Raw genomic sequence first — 12,018 nt, 5'->3', positions numbered from 1 at the left:
GAGGCCGATCCTGACATCCAACCAGTCATTTGAATGGGTTTATCCATCCAACTAATGCTGACTGCTGCAGCCTGAATGTTTGTGTGCCCCTAAAATTTTTATATGTTGAAACCCCCAATGTACCAGTATTAGGAGGTGGGGCCTTTGGGCAGTGATTAGGTCATGAGAGTGGAGCCTTACCAAAGAGACTTCCAAGGAACCCCTCATCCCTTCCTCCATGTGAGGACGTGGCGAGAAGACAGCCATCCAGGAACCAGGAAGCATCTATGTCCTCACCAAATGCTTAATCTGCTTTGATCTTGGACTTGCCAGCCTCTAGAATTGTGAAGAATTTCTGTCATTTAAAAACCACCCAGTCTATGGCATTACATTATAGCAGGACACTATGGACCACTGACCTATGGCAGGGACGATGCCAGGTGCTGCAGATACGGCACAAGTAAAAGACGTTGTCATCTTTAGGTAGCAGCATTCTGTCATGATGTGAATGTTACCTTGGAAAAGGTAGCTCATCCTTTACAAAAAATTGACTCATACTGGAATTGTCCATTTAGCAACTGGGGTGCCACATCTGTATAGTAATCTGAGTTGTACCACATCTTACAGTTGAAAAATGATTCAATTAATGGGCTGTCCCACTGGGGCATTGGGGAAGCAATAGGAGTGTTGGTGCTTGAAACTTCTACTCTAGTCTCCCTTGTCTGTAACTCAGCATTTCTAATTCCCTGAATTCAGTTAATAACATAATTATTTTAAAAAAAATCTCTCCAGATCTTGATTTAATTTTCAGCTTTGCTTACTCGGGTCCACTGTGAAGTTGTAGATTGGTGATGATAGGGGTCTGAGACTGACCTTGGAAGTCAATGAGCATCGACAGCGTCATTGGTGCTGCTAGAGAAATCTGGAGGTTTAAGAGAAGTTGATGCTTGAATTTTAGGTGTTTTTATTAGATTAGGTAAAATCCTCTTTCTGTGCACTCTCAAGGGGATCACGTACCCTCCCCGTCATGGCCCGAGCCATGGTTGAAATTTTACATCTACGCGGGTGGTTATTTAATGTCTCCCACCTATTAGACTGCAACAGTCATGAGGGTGGGCGCCATGTTTCACAGTTTTTTCCCCGGACCCTAATGTAGTACCTGGAGCATAGTAAGTACTCTACAGAGATCTGGTGACGGTGTGAAGGGGTGGGGGGAGAGGGGAAGTGCAGAGTGAAGTGGGACAGGAAACCAGAGCCAGGTGGAAAAGCCTGTTCTGAAGCAATGGACAGTCCTCCTCTGTGGCAGTCTGTTCTCGGTCAACTTAGCCAAGCTAAAGCTGTTCCCCAGAGTTCCCTTCCCAGCAGGCTCCCGGTGAGAGCCCGGCCCAGAGAAATCTGTACTGGTGGAAGGCAGAAGTGAAGCGGCAGCCACACCACACTGGAGGTCAGTGTAAGACCCCAGGGGCCATGGCAGCCCTTGCAGGTGATCTGCTGGCTCGCCTTGTCTGAGGGGAGCAGCACCTGGCCCGCAGCTCCAGCAGCTCCCCCGGGATCTCCTGCTTCAAGTTCTCTGAGGTGGGGACGAGGTATGCGCGCAGCTCCAGGCAGAGGTCTCCCGTGACCCAAGGTTGGGGTTCATGAAAGAAAACTCAGATTCCAGGTTGTCCCATAGATTCCAGTTGGTTCTGTCTCCCATTGGCGTGCAGATCTTCTTCCCCAGTGCCAGGTCTGCTGACCTAAGGTAGCTTCAGGATGGCCCCAGGCTCAGCAGCAACAGTAGTAAGCCATCGAGTCATCCCTGCGCCAAATCCTTCATTGCCAATCACTCTAGCGCTGCTGCCTCACTGAGTGCGCCCAGGTGCGCCACCAGAGCGGTCCCAGTCTCTTCCTCTCGGGGCAGGCGGTCCTATGAATTAAGGGCTTCCACTGCTGACACCACAGTCATCGACAGGACTAGCTACCAAGGACTCTGTGCTAAGCGGAGAAAAGCACCCCACGTTACACAGCTGAGGCCAAGTCTGCAGCCTAGATCTGTCTTTTCGCATACCTAATGTTCCTTTCTTTTGCCATGTCTTTTCTTTTTTGTCTTAGAAGGCTTCATTTCTGAGTGGGAGTTTGTCTCTCTTAATTTTCACCCATGAGCCATCATAGCCTGCTGTTTCCTTTGAGTAAGAAAAACAAAATGGTGGGCTCTATTTAGTAAATAGGGCTGCTCCGGGACACCAGCAGCCGGTTCTTCAGCAACAAAAGGATCGATATTCTGTTAACCTGTGACTTTTCAAGTGTGAGAGGTCATGAATCAGTAAAGTTGATTTTCCAGGAGGGAATTCTCAGAACTCTTCAAGGACTGGGGGATACCAGAGTCTAACATGGCTCCTCACCACGCGGGACGTGGCCTCCTCCACCACAGTCTCCTTGGGAACAGCAGCTACATCAACTTCACGTCACTTCTCCAACACCTAACACAACACCTGGCCAACAGTAGGGGCCCAGTAGATGCTTGTTGAACAGAGAGGTTGTGAGTGAGCTCCTTTACCCCACTCAGAATTTCCATCCACGAGTGCACAATTTTCCTCACCTCCTCATTGCTCCGTTACCCTCTGGGAATACGTGGGCCTATTTTTAGCCGTGGCAGTTCTCACTTCCCCATTACACTGATCGAACAGCGAGACACTTAGCAGCCAAGGCCCGATTTGGGAAATCTCCGTGACAAAGAAGTGAGCTGGGCCTGCCTTATCTGACTCAGACCGTGTTCACCCTGAGCAAAACCGCAAACTACGTGACATGATGTAATTGAAGCAGATTTTCAAATATATTTTACTTTCCATAAAAGACCCCCGTGACAAGCACTTCTTTCATAGGTGGGAATCTACACAGCTTCAAAATACCCTCAAAATTGAAGGGAAACTTTGGTACAGTCAAATGACAAACGCTTTTTACAAGATTTCACTCTTCTTTCAGTCTATGGGGATAGGCCCAGGAATGAATCCTGTTTGTCAGACAGCAGTCTGTTTCCCAAGTGACACATGGTTTCTTTGACAGAGTCTGTCATCTGGCTGTCAGTGACAGGTTTGTTAAGGAAGTTAAACTGTGACTTTCCATGCTTCCATGCCATTAGGAATTTGACAGTGAATTTGCTAATTTATTTTCCATATAAAACATTTATCTGCTCTTTATGAACCGTGGACTTCATTTCTTTCAGGCTGGCCTCTTTGGGGAATTAACAAACTGACAGTGATTTTCCGTAGAGTTTTTCCACCTGCCAAGGTCTTGCGATTCTCAGAAAACTTAACACATCATGAAACTATCCAGCCCTGTTCACCTCCGTGATCGCTCAAAAGCTAAGTGTTGTTCCTACACTTAGCGAACTTTTATTAGGAGCGTACCACATGCAAGGCACCAGAGAGGATTCAAAAGAAGTGTATGAGAGAGGCCCTGTCCTGGTCATGAAGAGGAACATAGTCCGGGAGCAGCAAGCCGTGAAATTATACGTGGATGTGCTTGGAAGTCCCAAGATGAGAAAGAGTAGCCTGGCTTGAGTGATACGGGAGGGCTCCTTGGAGGTGGTACACCACCTAGGTACACACCTAGGACTTCCTTAAGTCCTAGGAAGCTGTGAGGTATGAGAGACCAGTAGGGACTGCTGACTAGAGGCCTAAGACAAGAGATTCAATACAATTTTAAATCAAGGAGTGATGGCTTTGTAAATAAAGAGGTAACAAAAGGGAGCCATATGATCTAAAAATAAGCCAGCAGCCACAGTCAAGCTGACAGTAAAGGTCATAGAGTGACTTAAGTTCACACATCTCTAAATTCCTCAGTTTCAATTCTCTTATCTTCAGCCCATTCACAATATTCTTTTGAAGGAGAACTTGTCAGGGACTTCAAGTGATTCTAGGCCCAAACTTGGAGTTAGGCCAAAGGGGGCCAACCCCAGTTCCACTGTTACTAGCTTGAGAGTGATAAGCCATGTAAGGCTCGGCTTCCTGATGTTGAAAATGTGAGTAATGGAGAGAGTGCTCCGAAGATTAAATAAAATTATGTGGTGTAGCGTCCCCAGCGTGGAGCTCCACAACTGCTAAAAAAAAAAAAAAAAAAATGGCAGCCATGATGGCTTAGCAGTAGCATCAGTGACAGACAGGTTTTCTCCAGCGGGGGCATGCGACGGGCATGCAATAAATGTTTACCGAATGAATGACTGAATTAATTAAACGAGGATCCTTCCGCTTGATTTAAAAGCTACTATTAAATCAATATGGCATTCATTTTATATTCCAGTGACACTCAAGCTTGACTGTTTTGAAGAAAACCTGTGACAGAAAATGACTCTTTCGTACTTGACCTCAGAGAGGATGCGTGAGTAGGTTTGATCTTCTACAAAAACTGCCCAGAACTGCTGGTGAAGTTCTTCCATTAATGGGAAAAGCAAAAATGTAATCAAGGAGATGCAACAACTATTTTGACAGAATAAAAAGTGGCTGCTCAATTCAAACAAGAAGAATTAGGAGTTATCTCCTTTCTCCTCCAGCAGGATTTTGCTGGGTCTTTACAATAAGGGAGTCTTTCTCCCTTCGTATAGAAAGAACATCAGGTGAAGTTTTTAAAATGTAAACAATAAATAGGTTTAAGATAAATTTGCTTTCTTGAAAAGGAGGAGGCATCACCCAGCAGAAGACATAGTTTCTGACACTTCTAAAAAGGAAAAAAAAAAAAAAAAAAAAAGCTGTGTAAGTTGCTTTTATATGTGAATGTTGGGAGTTTTACAGAGACATTTCAAGCCCTTGGCATGCAGTCACCTCGTTGGCACAGTTTGGAAAGAAAAGTATCAGTAATGATGTCAAAAGAAGGAAGCCGTAAGGCCGAAGAATAAATAGATTATATAGTGCAACATATCAGGATATGAGAGACAGAGGGAATGCAAACATTGGCAGCAAACCTGTCTCAGGACTGACTCCTTGGTATTGTGGACACCACTTGGGTCAAATTGACTTCATGGTTTAAGGATATCCTGTTTTCTGCAGCTACCGTGCTTTGAATAATTTTATAGCATCTGTTGGAAGTAAACCATAACCTGTTCCAACTCACTTGTATTTTTTGAATTTTTGCCTCAGGCCCTTCAGATGGACTCTACTCACCCATTGTTGGTGGCAGAGCTTTGATAAGAGTTGATGGTCTCAGAGAGAAACAAGAGCCCTCTGCTTCCGGCCACTTTTCTGGAAAGGCAGAGTAGCCGGGCAAACATTCACAGCGGCGATTAGGACCACAGGGCCGTGAGCGCCCAGCACCTCAGTTTTATTTTCCTGACTTCTTTCTCTACTTAGATTTGTTCTCTGCGTATCTGCGGCAAAGGAACTTTCAAGATGGCCAAAAACATATATTCTCCTACAACCAAAAGGAAGAAGTGAGGGATTGTCTGACTCTACACAAAGCACCGGTTTGCCATGGCTGCAGCCCAGCTACTCGTCTTGCTCCCGGGGACGTGGGAGACTCAGAACAATCTAGCGGTGGACCCTTCCGCAGCAGGGACACCGCCTGGGGGACAGGGAGGGAGAGGAGACGGAGCAGGGGAGAGAACCACCTTCTAATCACGCCACTTCTCTCCACCTGATGGGGATGTTTTCTGGTCTTTGGTAACTACCTGTGGACAAATTAGAAAAGAAAAGGAAAGGAAAGGAAAAACCCCTATGAATGAGTTTTGAAGGATTTAACGTGTGTGTGCACGTGTGTGTGCGCGCGTGTGTGGTGTACATGCTAAAATGCATAACTTTAAGGTACAGAGTCAGAGTTTATACCATAAGTTAGGAAAAAACATCTCAGATGCACATGGTATTTCCACCTCCAAAAACCTTCATAATTAGGGGAGAATATACATGTGCAGTCCCCAGAGGCTACCTGGCAGACTACCTAGGAAGATGACAAAAAAAATTTTTCTTTTCCTTTTGGGAAAGTACAGGAAGAGAAAAGTGAAGAGTAAATCGAGTGAACATAATCTGCCCTTCCGGATTCCTCACGGAAGGGCAGTGATATCGGAATATCTGAATGAGATATTGTTTCTATTCTTTGCTTTAAAATGTTTTTATAGCTAAAAACCTAAAAACCTAAAGAGAGCCGCCTATGCCAGTTTCTGCTAAAATGTATGTAAGTTACTATTTTTCAAGAAAAACATACAGGCTACATAAGCTCACTTTAGTGACATGATTCTATTTATGTCTCCGACTTCAGTGATAGCAAATGGCAGAAATACAGTCCTAGTCCACCTAAGCTTGAGCTTGCCTTGTTAGAGTTGAGGAAATTCACCCCTAATTAACATCAAATGATCAACTTCAGTTAGTTTTGATAAATAATACTGTATAATCAAATTACCACCGCGTCATCTGGCCGTGCTGCAAAATCATCTAACATGTGAAACTATTTTTCTTTTTCATGCAGCCTACAAAACATTCTAAGGTCCACCACATGCCACGAGGATATTTGGATCGGCCATGAAAGACAAGAATTTTTACGTCTAAAATGCAAAGATCAAATTCATGAGAAAAATTTTGACACCAATAGCTACATGGGCAAAATATATTAACCACAATTCACACATAAGAGGGAAGACACGTTTGCAAACATCTGAAAAAGATGTCCTCACTTGTAATGGAAGAAACAGACATTAGAGCACCCCCTCCACAGCTGTCACTGCTATACCTGCCCGAGTATCAGTTCTTTAAAGTAGCAACACCCATTGTTACTAAGGTAGAAAGCAAGACTGGTTCTCTTTTTCACAGGTAGAAAGACGATACACGATTGCAACCCCTGCAGAAAGCATAGGGCTGGGCGTAGGACGAATCCTAAAGATCGGGGCGCCTGGGTGGCTCAGTGGGTTAAAGCCTCTGCCTTCAGCTCGGGTCGTGGTCCCAAGTTCTGGGATCGAGCCCCACATCGGGCTCTCTGCTCAGCAGGGAGCCCGCTTTCCCCTCTCTCTCTGCCTGCCTCTCTGCCGACTTGTAATCTCTGTCAAATAAATAAATAAAATCTTTAAAAAAAAAAAAAAAGAATCCTAAAGATTTTTTTCTTCCCTGGAAGTTGAATAATAAAGGACTAAAGGTAGGGGTGTGGTACCTTCTCTGGGATGGTGACTGAGAGCACATGGGGAGCAGAGCAACTGTCACCCTCCTATGTCTGCCACCCCAAGCCATGCCTCAGTTCCCAAGATTGCAAAATGAGATTATTAAAATCTACTTTCTAGGGCTTCTGGATGAGGCTTAAGCGAAATCATATACACTTAAAAAAAAAAAAAAAAGATTTTGTCTCTTTATTTGAGAGAGAGGGAAAGGGAAAAGCCGGCTCCCCACTGAGCAGAGAACCACAGACAGGGCTTCATTCCCGGAGATGAAGGCAGGTAGTCAACCGACTGAGCCACCCAGGCACCCCATGAAATCATATACACTTTAAAAGTGCCTAAGGGGCACCTGGTGGCTCAGTGGTTAAGCCTCTGCCTTCAGCTCAGGTCATGATCTCAGGGTCCGGGGACAGAGCCCTGCATCAGGCTCTCTGCTCAGCAGGGAGCCTGCTTCCCCCTCTCTAACTGCCTCTCTGCCTCCTTGTGATCTCTCTCTCTCTCTCTCTGTCAGATAAATAAATCTTAAAAAAAAAAAAAAAAGTGCCTAACAGTTCCCGGCACAGGGTGAGTGTTTAGTAAGTGGCAGACTTCAATATCATTATCAATTAAAGTGCAAAACATAAAACTGAAACAACTTAATTTTTCATTTTCAGATGCACGATTTACTATATTGCAGTAAATCAGTAAAATGACTCGCACAGTCATACAAAGTCTATTGAAATCATGGGATGTTTATACGATTATATGTTAAGTATAAAATAATATGCTTCCTCTTACTGAAACTATTCATGCGAATGGATGTCTCAAAAATAAAAACAGTTGTATGAAGGTGGGGGGGTTGTGGTCCATTAAGCGTTATTCTAATGTTATTATACTTCTATTTATAAAAATTAAGTAATGTACTAAAATTAGGCCACACGAGAATGATTCCACACTTTAACATGGTGGTCGATGTATTTAATAAACCAAATAAATGCACTGCATAGTGAGGAAAAAAGAGTAAGTTATTTTCCCCATCATTTATATCTGCTTAATTCAAAATATTTCTACATTAAAAGACACTTCAGTTCTATCAAACTAGCCCTTTCAAAGTTGACGCATTCTGGCTTAGGTACTTATTATAAACTGCTCAGAAAAAGCAAAGAGAAAATCTTGGAGTTGCTTTGACCAGGTATGGAGGCATAAAACATTTTTTGGAGCTAGAATAGAACTTCGCAATCTAATTAGCCTTTTCCTTTTTAGTTTTACTAACAACCAAAGCATGAGAACAATGATATAATATTTTAAGGAAATAAATACCCTGAGATTTTTACTAGCTAATTAATCAATCCTCCTGGATTTCAGTTTCTTGACCTATAAAAAGGAGCTGATCATATCCATAACCCAGAAGTATCTGGGAAATAAATAAAACACGTAGAGCACTTAGTTCAGTGCCTGGAATTCAGAAAATAACTCTTCCTTTTCTTCCACAATCCCATCAATTCATTTTGTAAGAAAGGATAACATACCTTATCTAACGCTTTCAATGTGAGAAGAATAAGTGAAATAAATTTGCAATACCAAAATGCTCTGAAAAAGCAGCAGCACTCTAAAGACAAAGTATTGTTACAAAAGCAGAAACAAAAACAGAGTGCTAGGGGAAACAAACAGGCCTCTAAAAACACTTTGAACTACGGCAAAGTTTTCAATAATTACTGAAAATAAAATAATAACTTAAGAGTAGAACAGTTCTTTATAAGGTTTACTTGCCATTGACAAAAAGCTATTTGGGTATTAATTTGGCCACTCCTCTCATTCGCTCATTAAAGATTTTCAACGCATGATTTTACTTTTGGTTTCATTTTGTTCATGTCTACTTTCTCTGGTTTATTACAACAATTTTGGTTGGCTTTATTCCTGCTGCCTCCTCATTTCCTCCGATTTAAGATAAATAAGAAAGTAGTGACAAGCCATACTGTAGCTTGAGGCAAAAGGAAATGTCAGTAATACTGTTTCTTATTTAAAATTTGGATTATGTATTCATCGTTACTTTTTTTGGTGTTAATTTTGATTTTTAAAAATACTACAGTAAAATATTTCTCGATTGCTGAGTTTTTTGGCACCGTCTTTAATCTTAGGCACAAGGCAAATACCTCATTCACCTCACCCTAGTCCCAGCCCTGCACAAAAGAGATCACAAAGCTAAACGAATTCCCCCCCCTTTTTTTTTAATTTAAATTTTAGATAGTTAACATACAGTATCAGTTTCTGAAGAATTCAGTGATTCATCAATTACATACAACACCCAACTGCCCTCCTTAATACCCATCCCCCTCCTAGCCCATTCCCACCCACCTCCCTCCAACATCTCTGTTTGTTCTCTATTATTAAGAGTCTCTTATGATTTATTTCCCTCTCCTTTTTTCTTTTCCCCCTTCCCTATGGCCATCTCTTTTCTGCCTTAAATTCCACATATGAGTGAAATCAGGTGGTATTTGTCTTTTGTGACTGCTTTCACTTAGCATGTTGTTCCTTCCATGTTGTTGCAAATGGCAAGATTTCTTTTTTTGAAGGCTGAGTCATATTCCTGTGTGTGTGTGTGTGTGTATGTATCACAGCTAGAAGTATTCCTAATAGAGGTGATGGAAGGGAAGCGACCACAAAGGGTATAGGTACATGTGACTCGAACTTGATTCTTCTACTTAAATGAAGACCGTCCCACTTTCTAACTTGCCAAAGGGGGAAAAAGGAGGAAGAGAATGAGGATGGCTGGAATGCCTGTAACACACATCCCCTTTCTGGAGCAATTACTCTGACATCCTAGATTGGGTGTCATGCCTGAATGTCACAATGAATTGTCAGGACGGAAAAGGCTGGGTAGTGGGGTTTCCAAACTCTGATCTGGGGGCCGGGACAGAAACAATGGAAGCAGACCAACCTGAAATGTGAGCCAATGGTGCAGGCTGAAGTAAAGGGAAACCTTGCAACACAATGTCTGGGTAAAACCACCTCCTTCTGACCCTGAGGGCTGCACACTGACATTTGCCTCCGTCAGAGGGCACGCTAAGTCACTCGGTTCTCTGCGGTCCAGGCTGGCCTAGTCAGGAATCTTTTTTATTTTTTTTTTTTAAGATTTTATTTATTTATTTAACAGACAGAGATCACAAGCAGGCAGAGAGAGGAAGGGAAGCAGGATCCCCGCTGAGCAGAGAGCCCAATGCGGGGCTCCATCCCAGGACCCTGGGATCAGGACCCGAGCCAAAGGCAGAGGCTTTAACTCACTGAGCCACCCAGGAGTCCCATAGCCAGGAATCTTTTTAACAAGGGACACAGCCTTTCATTCCACAGTTAGAGTTAAGGGCCCAAGCGCAAAGAAGAAATGTCCAAAACGAGACGCCACGAGTGAATATGGTTTGTAGACTGTAAATAAGTGTGATCTGTGTAAAAGGTGTTACTGTCATTGACACAAGCCACATGGAATGTCCAGCCACTAATAATAGCTGTTTTCTTTGGACACCTCAGCCCGGCCGGATTCAGAGCTCTGTGGGACACAGGTTACAAGGGGGAACTCAAGGCAGCGAATCTTTCCATTTCTAACCACTTGCCACCTTTCTCCAGGCTCAACCACAGGAATCTCAGTCCTAACATGGGGCGGGGGGGCTGGTGCGTGGAGAAGGAAAGCGGAGAGGAGAAAACAACTTGAAATCTGTGTTCTTGCTACGACAGTGAAGACTCCCTTTCCCCAAGAGAAGCCGCTCGACTTCAGCGCCCACAACCTCAGTGAAACCAGCTTCACCTGCTGGACTGATGACGGCTCGTGCTAGCTCACAGGTGAACACAATTCAGTGAAATCCTGACTCCGCTACTTGCCAGCGCTGTTACAGAACATCTCTAGGTCTCAGTGGCCTTACCTGTAAAGTGAGTAGAGTCACAGTCACACCCCCACAGTGTTGCCTCAGAGATGGACTGAGTCCACACGGGTCAAGGGCTTAGCACAGTGCCAGGTACATAGTAAGTGCCCATCAAGGTCAGCCACCTTTACCAATCAGACCCACCGCTTTGATGAATACCAGCTGAGTACTAATTTTCATAATTAGTTTACAACAATCTTTAAATCCTCAAACGAATAGCCCCAGCCCTACTCATCAAAGATGCTGTCCTCTCTCCTCTGATACTGCTTCTCACCTCACTCCAGCATTTTCTAGGCCACTTTTCTAGGCTGAGGACATGAGCAACTCAAAGTAGCAAATACGAAAATCCAAGTGAACGCGAGAAAGCCTACCTTCAATTCTTGCTCATCTTCCCGAGACCTTACCAGGTGAGAGGTGGAGCTTTGATTGGTCATCATGGCCGCGAGTGACAGGTGTGTCCGGAGTCTATGGTACATCAAATTCAGGAGGCATTACAGGTCTGAGGTTGGTGAGCGTCTAGGGCTAATAAACATCACCCCCTGCAACTTCTGAGAAGGAAAAAACCTGTCCCAGACCATGGCCTGCCCTGCTAATCACGGCTGGCGGCCTGGGCCAGTGAGTCAAGCCAGAGTGGAAGGGAAGGAAGGGGAGAATTATAGGGACTGATCACCATGGGGGGACATCCCTTGCTCTGCCTCCACCTTTGGAAAGAGAGGCGTCACTTACTTTTATAACATCCGCCGGCGAGAAGGCTTTGTCCTACGGAAAGGCCTGGCTCCCACTTGTGTTTTTGGCTCTGTTGCCTGGACTGTCCCCGGTTTCTTGTTAGGCACGCACTCGTGTCTCTGCCGCTGAGAGATGGGTTGTACCCAGCTCCTGCCCAACGGAGTGGAGAAGCGATGGGAATTCTGGGTTAAATACCAATTAGAGCTCATCAAGTCTACTGCTGACCTTAAAGTGACAGGTGTGCTAGCAAGAAGACTCACAAGATGCCTCATTCTCTCCTGGTGGCCTTCACTTAACCTCTCCAGATTTCAGTTTCTT

This window comes from Martes martes, assembly GCF_963455335.1.
Source record: "Martes martes genome assembly, chromosome: 8".
Taxonomy (NCBI): domain Eukaryota; kingdom Metazoa; phylum Chordata; class Mammalia; order Carnivora; family Mustelidae; genus Martes; species Martes martes.
Note: the sequence above shows the minus strand (reverse complement) of the source record.